General features: G+C 45.2%; 1 long non-coding RNA gene across 1 annotated transcript; it reads right to left on the bottom strand.

The window, feature by feature from the left end:
- Window positions 1-259: 259 nt before the first annotated feature.
- On the bottom strand, window positions 260-1,251 carry LOC146180306 (uncharacterized). The gene is made up of 2 exons (XR_014700825.1): window positions 825-1,251; window positions 260-419 (listed from the first exon to the last, which is right to left on the bottom strand). It is a non-coding gene; the product is annotated as an uncharacterized LOC146180306 (long non-coding RNA).
- Window positions 1,252-9,969: the final 8,718 nt, after the last annotated feature.

Consider the following 9,969-nt stretch of genomic DNA (forward strand, 5'->3'; position numbering starts at 1 on the left):
TCATGGGATGTTTTCTGAGACAAAAAAAAATAAAAAAAAATACAGGAATTAGATACAAGAACTGTCTAGAGCTAGAGCAGCTGGAAGATAAATACTGTGCAAAAATACCAGGACTTTCACTGCTTGCGCTTCGAGCCTTTAACTTTAGGAGCAAAACTAGAGGCAGGACTGCGTCGGGAGATGTCGAGAGCATTTTTTCTTTACGCGGGCGGTCTACCTCCTGGCACTCCTAAGCACAGAAGTTTACTTGAAAATATACCTGGATTCCACGGTTGCATGACTAGTCCAGTAGGCCGGCAGCAAGTCGCTTGAGAGCTGTGATGAATAGCTGGCCTTCCCGGTTGAGGTTCTATTTCCCGGTTAGTCCCGGGCTGGCTACCGCACCGGAGCTTCATAATAGATTAGCTGTGCCAAGCTGCCTGCATCAATTGGACACCGAGTTCCGTGTTTGTACATCCGATAAAGGCAACGAAAATGGCAAAACAATTGCCCTGCGGATACACTAACCGACCTCTTGAAATCCAGGATAGAGAGGCAATTTCTTACAAATTACAGGCTCCAACCGGCCTTTTTATACTGGTATTTCCAGGTGATTAAAGTTTACCACTGCTACTAAATAGTGGTGTCGAAGTCGAGGACAACGATAAAAATGACAGCGAGATTCCACGTTTTTTCGCATCCCATGTGTTGCGTAACTTGCGCTGTACACCTCAGTCCGATTGTATACGTACTTTCGGATGATCCAAAGGCAGTGACTCGTATAAATTTCGAGAAATGCAAGTAAGTATATGGAATGCTGAATACACCAGTTACTTGCAACATACTGCAGGCATGTATCATCGACAAGGGCGGGCTGACACGCATTGCAGAACTAGCGTCGCAGAGTCCAGAGGTCGGAGACGGTGCTATCTGTAACTAAGAGAACGCATGGGAATATCACAGCATGCCGCTTTACGAACAGCAGTACGCGAGGCCGAAGCTCAAGGAGTATTATAACAAGTGGAAAGGAACACGTACGGCCACACGGCTACGATATTCAAACTACAATGCCAAGAAACCCGTCCGCCACCATCGCCACAGCCATGTCCGGCTTGCGAGCGATCACGGAGCCGGCGACACTGGCGACCAGCTATCGACCTATCGCTTGAAACGGCGACGAGAAGCAGCAGACATTTTACAAACAAAACAAAACAAGGCTACGTCACATCCGGCAAGTTATTCCTCCTCACTTCTTTCAGCTGGCGCATGCGCAGAAGCGACGGAGCATTCCAATAAAGATGGTCTGGTTATAGTGCTCTAGAAGATTGGGCAGTGTGTCGACCGCGCCGCGAAATGCATGGGAGCGAGGGGCCGCTTTTGCGATGACGGAGGCGCCGCAGCGCAGAGGGCGCCACCAGCAACTGGTGTGTCAGCCGTCCGGGCGCCCGCGTATGCGCGCTGTGCGGCGGGGCGGATACCGCGCGGACTGTACGTTCTTGTTTGCTTGTGCGTCGTCTCGAGCTGTTCGCGACAAGATTTTACTAATATGCCAGTTAACGGTGCTCAGTACTGTTAGCAATTACCTAATTTATTTTCCATTTTGGCCGTCGGCAACACCTCGGGGAAGTAACATGACAGGAGTTGGCTCCGAAGAAAACAGCTTGGAAAGGGCCGGCGTACGACTCGCACAGCACGCTTCACTCGCCGTACAGCTTGCTTTAGCATTCCTAAAGCACCTAATTCACGTCCAGAAATGTAGTCGTTTTGAAAAGAGGGCAGTGTGAAGGCAGGATGTATGAAGAAGTGAAACATACAACACGTGCGTTCGAGCACTGACTAAAATTGGTCACAGTAGCCTCATTATCAAAACAGTCCAAAATGGTATATTCCGTTGTTTCCCACGCCAACTATGCCGACTACAGTACGTAACTGAAGCCACAAGAGCAGTCGCCATTCAGTTGGAATTAATTAAATGTGGACTACCCCGCATGGAGGTAGAGATGACCTAATTCTTCAAGAAAATGTTTCCATGGGTGCGCAAGCTACCGGTAATATGCAACTCATTGCCTCTAGAAGATAGCTCTAGTCCTGTTTTATGTACATACAAAATTAAAAAAAAATGAATAGCTTTAAAAAAGAAATAACGACGGAAAATAGAGGACGCAGAGGCTATAGGGTACGCTTATTCGCTTCCGCTAGATCATCCTTCTGCGAAAGAGAGGTTGTGAGGCCGCACGGTTTCTCACCACGAACAAAAATAGCGCTATAGGTTCGAAGCTAGGTCGCACTTTACTCAAAAATTTGGCTCGGAAGCACGGTCCTTTTCGACTGCTTTGCACTTCAGATTTTGCAAACTTCCTGTAAAATGTGAAGGTTCAAAAAGTTTACCTACTCGGAGCACCAAAAAAGCTCCCACTTGGAGCAATGAAATTTAATGTGTTTCTGCGGCTTCGGGCTTTGCGAAGTAAGCGAATCACGACAAGAGTTCCTAAAGGGAAAATAATTAAAATCCCTTGGAAGTATTTTATGTGTAATATCAACCTTGTTAACAATTATAGTCTAGTTATTGCAAAGAGCACCCGCGGCAAGTAGCCCTATTATATATAGTCCGGTAAGCAGTAGTTGCAAGTATATCCAGTCGATTACTCATATTTCATACCACAGACTCAAAGAATAAACACGCATTATGTCCGCATTTGATTTCGGCATTATATTAATTGCTTGCGTATTAGGTGCTCGTCATCTTTCTCGCATTTTTCCGCTTTCTCTCGGTGCGCGCCAAGAACTGCATCATACCTGCGAATTCGACGCGCAATTATCAGTCCTTTTATTTTTTGTTTGTTTGCTCTTTACCATTTGATGCCAGTAAAGCGTCCGCACTCAAGTGCCCACTATGAACGTATTACGTATGTGACAGGCTTAATTTTTCACATTTTATCTGAAGCGTAACTGTACTTGACTTTTTTTTTTTCATCTAAACCGCTGGTTCACCCTTTGGTTAGTGGCACGCAAACAAATGTCCGTGATATACGTATATGTTAATCACGAACAAAGAATAAATGCTTGAGTCGCGTATACTTTGTTTACTGTTTTTTTTTTTTGCCGGTAAATACCACAGTGCTTTAAATTAGTACGGTAGTGAATAAATGTGTTTTGCTCGCACACTGTATTTGTAATTTATATAAGCGGTGATTAGGGCACATAAAGAACACCTATTAAAGAGATATATTACATATTACTGGCGATTTAAGATAAACGTTGTTATGTATTAATAAGCGCAAGCTGCAAAATGTAAGCAGGTGCTCGTAAATAAGGTTTGCAAAAAATAGGTGCTCCTAAAGAGGCCTTACGAAGCACAAGCTTTGATTCGCATATGTACACTGTTTTTCTCCGCGTGTTAATAGCGCTCCTGGGCAGTAGCCTTTATTAACCCTTACGGAAAAAAAAACGAATGCAAAACACCACGCTTCGTTGCAAACATTAAGTACAAATTGCTCATCTGGACGATTTGTAACTGTCCGCAGGAAGAAATGTTGACAGTTTCAGATAGCGATTCAAACATCGCGCGCTGCTGCGAAGGACAACTCATGGACAACTCAAGCGTGCACGATGTCTCCAGATAGACGTAAAAGAATGGCAGGGATCAGTTTAAGCGCCTGGAATAAGTCGCCTCTTTATTAAGTATCACACTAATTGCGTAGCGTCTGAAAATCGCTCCAAAGAGAACCGCACCCCTCTTCTGTACCCCCGCTATCCCGCGGCCGCTACGCGCCGAGCGGCGAACGTGGCACCCCTGTTGCACGTCGCGCCCTCTCGCGGGAGTCGGTTCTTGTCATCGCAAAAGCGGCCCGTTCTCCGGCGCCGGTCGTCACACTGCCCAATATTCTAGAGCACTATAGTCTGGTGCCTTCCCCTGGCGGCGCCATATTGTCTTTCTGATTGGCTCAGGAAAGAGTCACGTGCTTCAAACTTGTGGCGCGAAACCATCAGTTGAGGCAAGCACTTTTAGCGGTTACGTCAAAATGACGTAGCCGTGAAAATTGATTTCAACCGGAGTTATCCTTGTTGCCTGGATGACAAATACGAATGATTTTGGAGTGGAAGCAAAGTTACTGATGGTGGTTTGGAGAACACTTACGCTCGATTAACCAATGTGATGAAAATAATGGCATACTGGGAAGGAGCGGATGCTCAAATTTGATTGGCTGGAGCTATGTCACGTGAAACACGTGATACGCAAGCATATTTAGATTACGTCAAATTGACGCGTCATGACGTAACTGACGTGCCGCCATTACCGAAAATGCTGACGTTTGGCCGCCATAATTTCGCCGAGTGGCGAGGTGCCCGAATTACAGTGGCTACCCGAATTATGCTAATGCTATGGCGACAGGCAAGCTGATTTATGCAGCCGTTAGCCTACCGTAGTTTCTTAGCTTGTTATTAAAAGTAAAAAGATAACTTTATATACACCTTGTATGGCTTTTTAAACGGAATAGAAAGGCAAATTATGAGCGCGTATGAAATAAAGGACGTTTGAGACAATCTCTAATGGGGGCACAAGCGTGCGGCCGCGCGACGGCGCTAACTGCTTTCTTATTTCAAACCCTTTCTTCCCATGGTAAGAAATTATCGGTCTGCGCGGTTATAATAACCCAGCAATGGCGGCGGCCATGGAGTATGGTGGCTAGAAGGGGGCAGTGTGACGGGCGACGTATCCGCGCCTTGTGAGAGGGAGGCGCGATCCGCGATGAAATTTTCCGGCGCCGCAAGGGGCGCTGCAGCGCTCTGGTGTGCATGGGGAACCAGCCGCTGCCGCGCGATTGAGCGCAGCAGCGCGGGTGCGTGCGAGGTCTGGGACGCGTGGACCGCGAACGATTCGAAGCTGGTAGTCGCACATATACCACAGTGATCCTTTTGAGATGCGAAGTGGGTGATTTTGTGCTGATCCTGTGTTATGCAGTAGATAACGCTGTGCGCACTCGTGGCGCAAAAGCGCGAACATGTTTTGTACCTGGGCGCAGAAGCGGGTACAAAGCGCGCAAAGCCGAAACCCCCTTTTCAGATCACCTAAATATGTAACTTAACGCGAACTGGGATTGCGAAATATCAAACGTGCTGACAAGGAGCTGACGACTTATTGTGTCTTGTTTGCGAACGCATGGCATACAGGACTTTTTCGGTGTAGAATACCCGAGACAAATCTTCACCAAGGACCTGCGAAGTTGCTCGTAACTATCATCTGCCCTAGTTTCTATAACCTTGCCCATCCACAGAAACAGAAGAATATTCAAGCCAAACTTAAATATTACGCTATGCCTTTTCTGATCAACAGCTGAAAATAATATTTTAATACGCTGGACATGTTTATATTTCAGGACGTATGCTGGGAGCATTATTGTGATGCTGGCTCTCTTATTCAGCTGTGCCTCAGTTCAGGCCACAATAATGTGGGTGAAACAAGGGATAGCCAGCTTATCTTTTACATGGCAGGATATGTGTGACACAGAAGTTTAGCAGCACAATTTCTTGCCATAATTGTGATTCTGGCCTCAAAGTCACCCGAGCTGCAGCTGAATGCAATTAGGATCGCTGTGCACGCAACAATTTGGTAGGTGAGGCTTATTTTACAGCCAGGGACAAAAGTTTGAGGGATGCTGGCTCGTGGAATTCTTTGTGCGTGTGTGTGTGTGGTCGGGCAATTATAAAGAAAGAAATTTGTGGAGTCACGAGGGGACATGCACACTCCATTCAGAGAAAAAAAAATATCAGAAGACAAACTTGCGAGGCAACGAAAAAATAAATTTTTCCCACAAATCCGGCCGCCCCCAAACGTTTGTTCCTGGCTGTAGCAATATAGAACTATGCTGGCCGGCGTTAGTAGGGGACGCATTCACATTTTTTGTTAAAAAAAGAAAACGTTTTATGTTTTCAGTGTGCATAATTTCGCGCAGTTTCTCAACAGTCTAACAAACTCCACCAAGTGGGATGCGCGATGTTCGTCATAAAGAGGTTACTGCAAAATGTTTCCAGTTTGTGGTGCTAACTATGGATTCATTTGTTTTTTTTACTCGTTGAATAAAGGACATAGCTCTTCAAAATGACCGCCAGAAACATTCGAAGTTATAAACAAAGTGAATTCAAAGCAGAGCCATTCGTTGTTCGGTCGCTCTGACGTCTGCATTTGTATATTGTATTAATAAAATAAACGTCATTTATGCTCTTAATTGTAGACATTTTGTGGAAATGATTTCTTTACCTTAATTGTAATGAAGTGTTTCCTTTGGTCTTGTGGATTTGTCCAGCAAAAGCAGTGATGGAAAATATTTAGTGCATGATATGAGATGCGCCAGATCATCCATAAGTGCACCTATTATTTATGAGCTACAGCTTCCAAGTAACGTGATTCCATAAACGGCATGTTGCTGGCGCATGCAGCCCGACGAACAGACAGCGCTCTGTTCGTCGTCCTGTCTGTTTTACGTTTGTCTACTCGTGTCGTAGCGCGCTGAGAACTAATTTGCTATTACGTCCGTTTTTTGTATTTTTTCTGTGGCCACTCATTTTATTTTCCGCGGCTGCATCCGAACTCCAAGCTCCCAGTCAGAGTTCCGAATTGTCCGTGTTCGTTGTCCATGTTCACTTGTGCTATCAAGCTTTTGGTGAAAACTAAGCGCGTACAGAGTTAATATTCTGATATGCGTTCAATTAAAGCTTGCTTTTCCTAAATTACGTCGCTAAACTCCATTTGCGCGCACTGATGGAGAAAACAATGCATCTTTTCATCTCCGATCTGCAAACATTTCGTCATGTTGGCATCGCACCAGAATAAAAATTCAAACGCGACACAAAATTCACGCGACACGCCTGCCTGGTGCCCTGTGCCGCCCCCTCCAACCGCCGCGACGGCTGCACACCTGCTGCAAGTAGCGCCATCTATAGCTTTCATCGCTCCGCTGTGCGCTTCGCCGGCTCCCGCCCGTCACACTGCCCCCTTCTAGACACCATACATGGAGGGAGGTACGCTTCGTGCCGTTCGTCGTCTGCAATTAGTGATCGAGGATTTGCTGCAGCACAGCAATGCTGTCAAATTGTCTTGAAAGATAGCTCGTCAGTACAGTCAGATCTGAGGAGTGTAGTGTGGCGGCTTTGCAAGCTCCGAGGCGAGAATTGCCCTCCGCTCGGAGTGTTGAACTGTTGAGCTACTGGTGTTTCGGGTGGAATCGGCAGTGGTGAACGCCTCTGATGTAGGATGGCACGAAATGTATTCGTTCGGCCGAGCAACGAGCTCCTGGAATGTGTCGGGCTTCTCGATGGGAGTCGACTAGCAAGGCAACGCAGTCAATCTGCTGGAAATGCTGCAGCGCGTCGAGCATCACAGAGGTAAGCGCAATAGGAAAACCTGCAAAGGTGACTGTTCATACAGCGTCATTCGCATTCAAGTTGTACACAGGCGGGAAATGACTAAAGATTAAAGGAATACTTACAGGACGCATGCGGCGAAAAAAAAAAAACTGAGTGTGCTCGTAGTTGTCAAGATTTCTTGGCTAATGGTTTCGACGACCGAGAAAGGAAAGACATGTGAAATCGCCTGATATAAGTCGTTCCTTTAGTTGCAAAATAGAAAAAGTTAACCTTCGCACTACAATTTCCGCCACCAACCCGTCTTTACCTGTTACGGAAATGGTTCACTTAGGTATTGCACTGACCATTTCTTGCATTCATAGATTACACTTTACCGCAGCTTAGCTTGCAGCATTGATGATTTTGAATGTTCCTGTGCCATGCGTGTTTGATATTTTATTTGCATATAATTTAGGCACTAAACATTTGCAGGTGATCGTGTGGACCTTGTGCAGCCATTGCAGCACTTCCGATCTGAGTCATCATGTGGTGAAAAGTCCTGGGGCCATACTCAACATCATTAACCTCTCTGCTAGGCTTGTATAATCTGGGAGGCCACGCCTTGTCCCTGGACAGCCACATCAGATGTGAAGTGCTATGCAGATGGACAGCTCATTTTGAAGATCGTTACAGCTTGTAGTGTGTGCAGATCACATGACATTGACGCCACCTGCAAATGGTAATCGCAGCAGGAACATCGACAAGTACAAGGAAGAGGACATGCAACATTTATATTAATTTGGACAAGAACAACTTGATCACCTGCACTTGAGATTTTCACTCGCTGTCATGATTTTGATATATGCCACAAGTGATCAATGTGCACATTCTTACTGCTTCATGTTCGATAGCATACTGCTGAAAAGCCGTCCAAGTCTTAACTTTTTCTGTGGTTTTGGGATATAACCATCTCTTTGGTGTACATTTTGTTGATAGCATGTGCAAGAACCAAGTTCTGCTTCGGGGTGGCGCAGTGGTTACGGCGCTCGACTACTGTTCCCAAAAACGCGGGCGGCGGCTGCTTTTCGATGGAGGTGAAAAGCAAGGCGCCCGTGTGCTGTGCGATATTAGTGTACGTTAAAGAACCCCAGGTGGTTGAAATTTCCGGAGCCCTCCACTACGGCGTCTCTCATAGCCTGAGTCACTTTGGGACGTTAAACCCCACAAACCAAACCAAACCTTTCTTTGGTGCTATAATTTTTTGTCTACCATCTGTAGACATACTGAGTGTATTCTACAAGTGCTGTGGCCCTCGCTGAGAGCTGTCATTCTTTGTTGTATACTTTGCTTTTTTGTGTTCTGCTTAAACTCAGTGTGCATTTTATTAAGTGCTTCATGTCAATGAAACGCAGGAAGGTACAAAAACGTTCTCCTTCTACCTCCAGAAGTGCCATTCTGAGTAGGACGTGCATGCACATATAGTTCACAATTCACTTTGGTGTTTGTGGCAAGCAAGCAGTCTGCGACATACTACTTCAGTGAGAATATTTGACATACGTGTACCCTGGTGGATGTGTCTGCAGTCGTTTACCATAGCAGAGTCCATTTCGTTACACCTATCTTGTGTGCTACTAGGGTGAAACGTGAGGTGCCCACTGTGTTTTTCCACAAACTGCAGAGTGAAGTGAGCTGTGCTTCTTTGTATTTGGTTGCCTTTATGCTTGTTTTCTATTGCTTCCTTCATATGCTGAATGTAGATGAACAGCAATCAACTAGTTTTCCCAAGGATAATTTGTGCATCTATTTGGTGGTCATTGTCTTTCATTGTTGTATGCACGAAAAATGAGGGCCCCGCCAACTTGTCAACCCATTTTGGCAATTTTAGATTCCACTTTTGCAAAATTTGCCATTTTCACTTTGCACTGCAATTACCGATGCTTTTTAGTCATAACCAGATAACCTGTTTAACCTCTGCATCATTTGTGTGGCTCGGCTATCAATGAACATTTTTGTATTCATTTTTTTTTACAAAGGCAACTATTGACTTCTCTGTTTTGTAACTAGGTGATATTGATGTGCATGTGCACCCACTGGAAAAAGTTCTTGAAGGTGGCTTCGCAGGGGAAAGAATGCATTCATTTGTGTACGAGATAAATTGCTTGACATTTCATGTTACACTATATAACCCATAGTCACAATAATGATGCACAAGCGCAGGAATGAAATAAAAACTTTTTGATAAGATTGTCCATAAATTTTTGACTGCAGCTCTACAAAATGCTTTGCTCCTTTTGTACATTGCTACATATCTTGTTCCATAAAATATCTCCCTCCATGATAGCGTTGTGTGTAGACCTTCCATACCCCTATTATGAGGCTGCTATCTGGGCCAGTTGCTTCTTGACACATTCTTGCTGCTGCCACATGCCCTCCGGCACTCACATATGTTAAAAGAGGGTTGGTAAAGCTCACATATTCATGCTCTAAGCCACTGAAGCATGGCTTCATCACTCGAGATGTTTATCGAATGATTGCAGCTGTGTATAACTGCTTCATTATTTTTTTTCTGTTAGTTGCTTTTGTAGCCTTATCTTCATTGTTCTTTGTGAGCTTTAAATTGAGACTTTTAAGGAAGGGGCAGACATT

The sequence above is a fragment of the Amblyomma maculatum genome, chromosome 9, assembly GCF_055883805.1.
Source record: "Amblyomma maculatum isolate TAMU_Amacu chromosome 9, ASM5588380v1, whole genome shotgun sequence".
NCBI lineage: Eukaryota > Metazoa > Arthropoda > Arachnida > Ixodida > Ixodidae > Amblyomma > Amblyomma maculatum.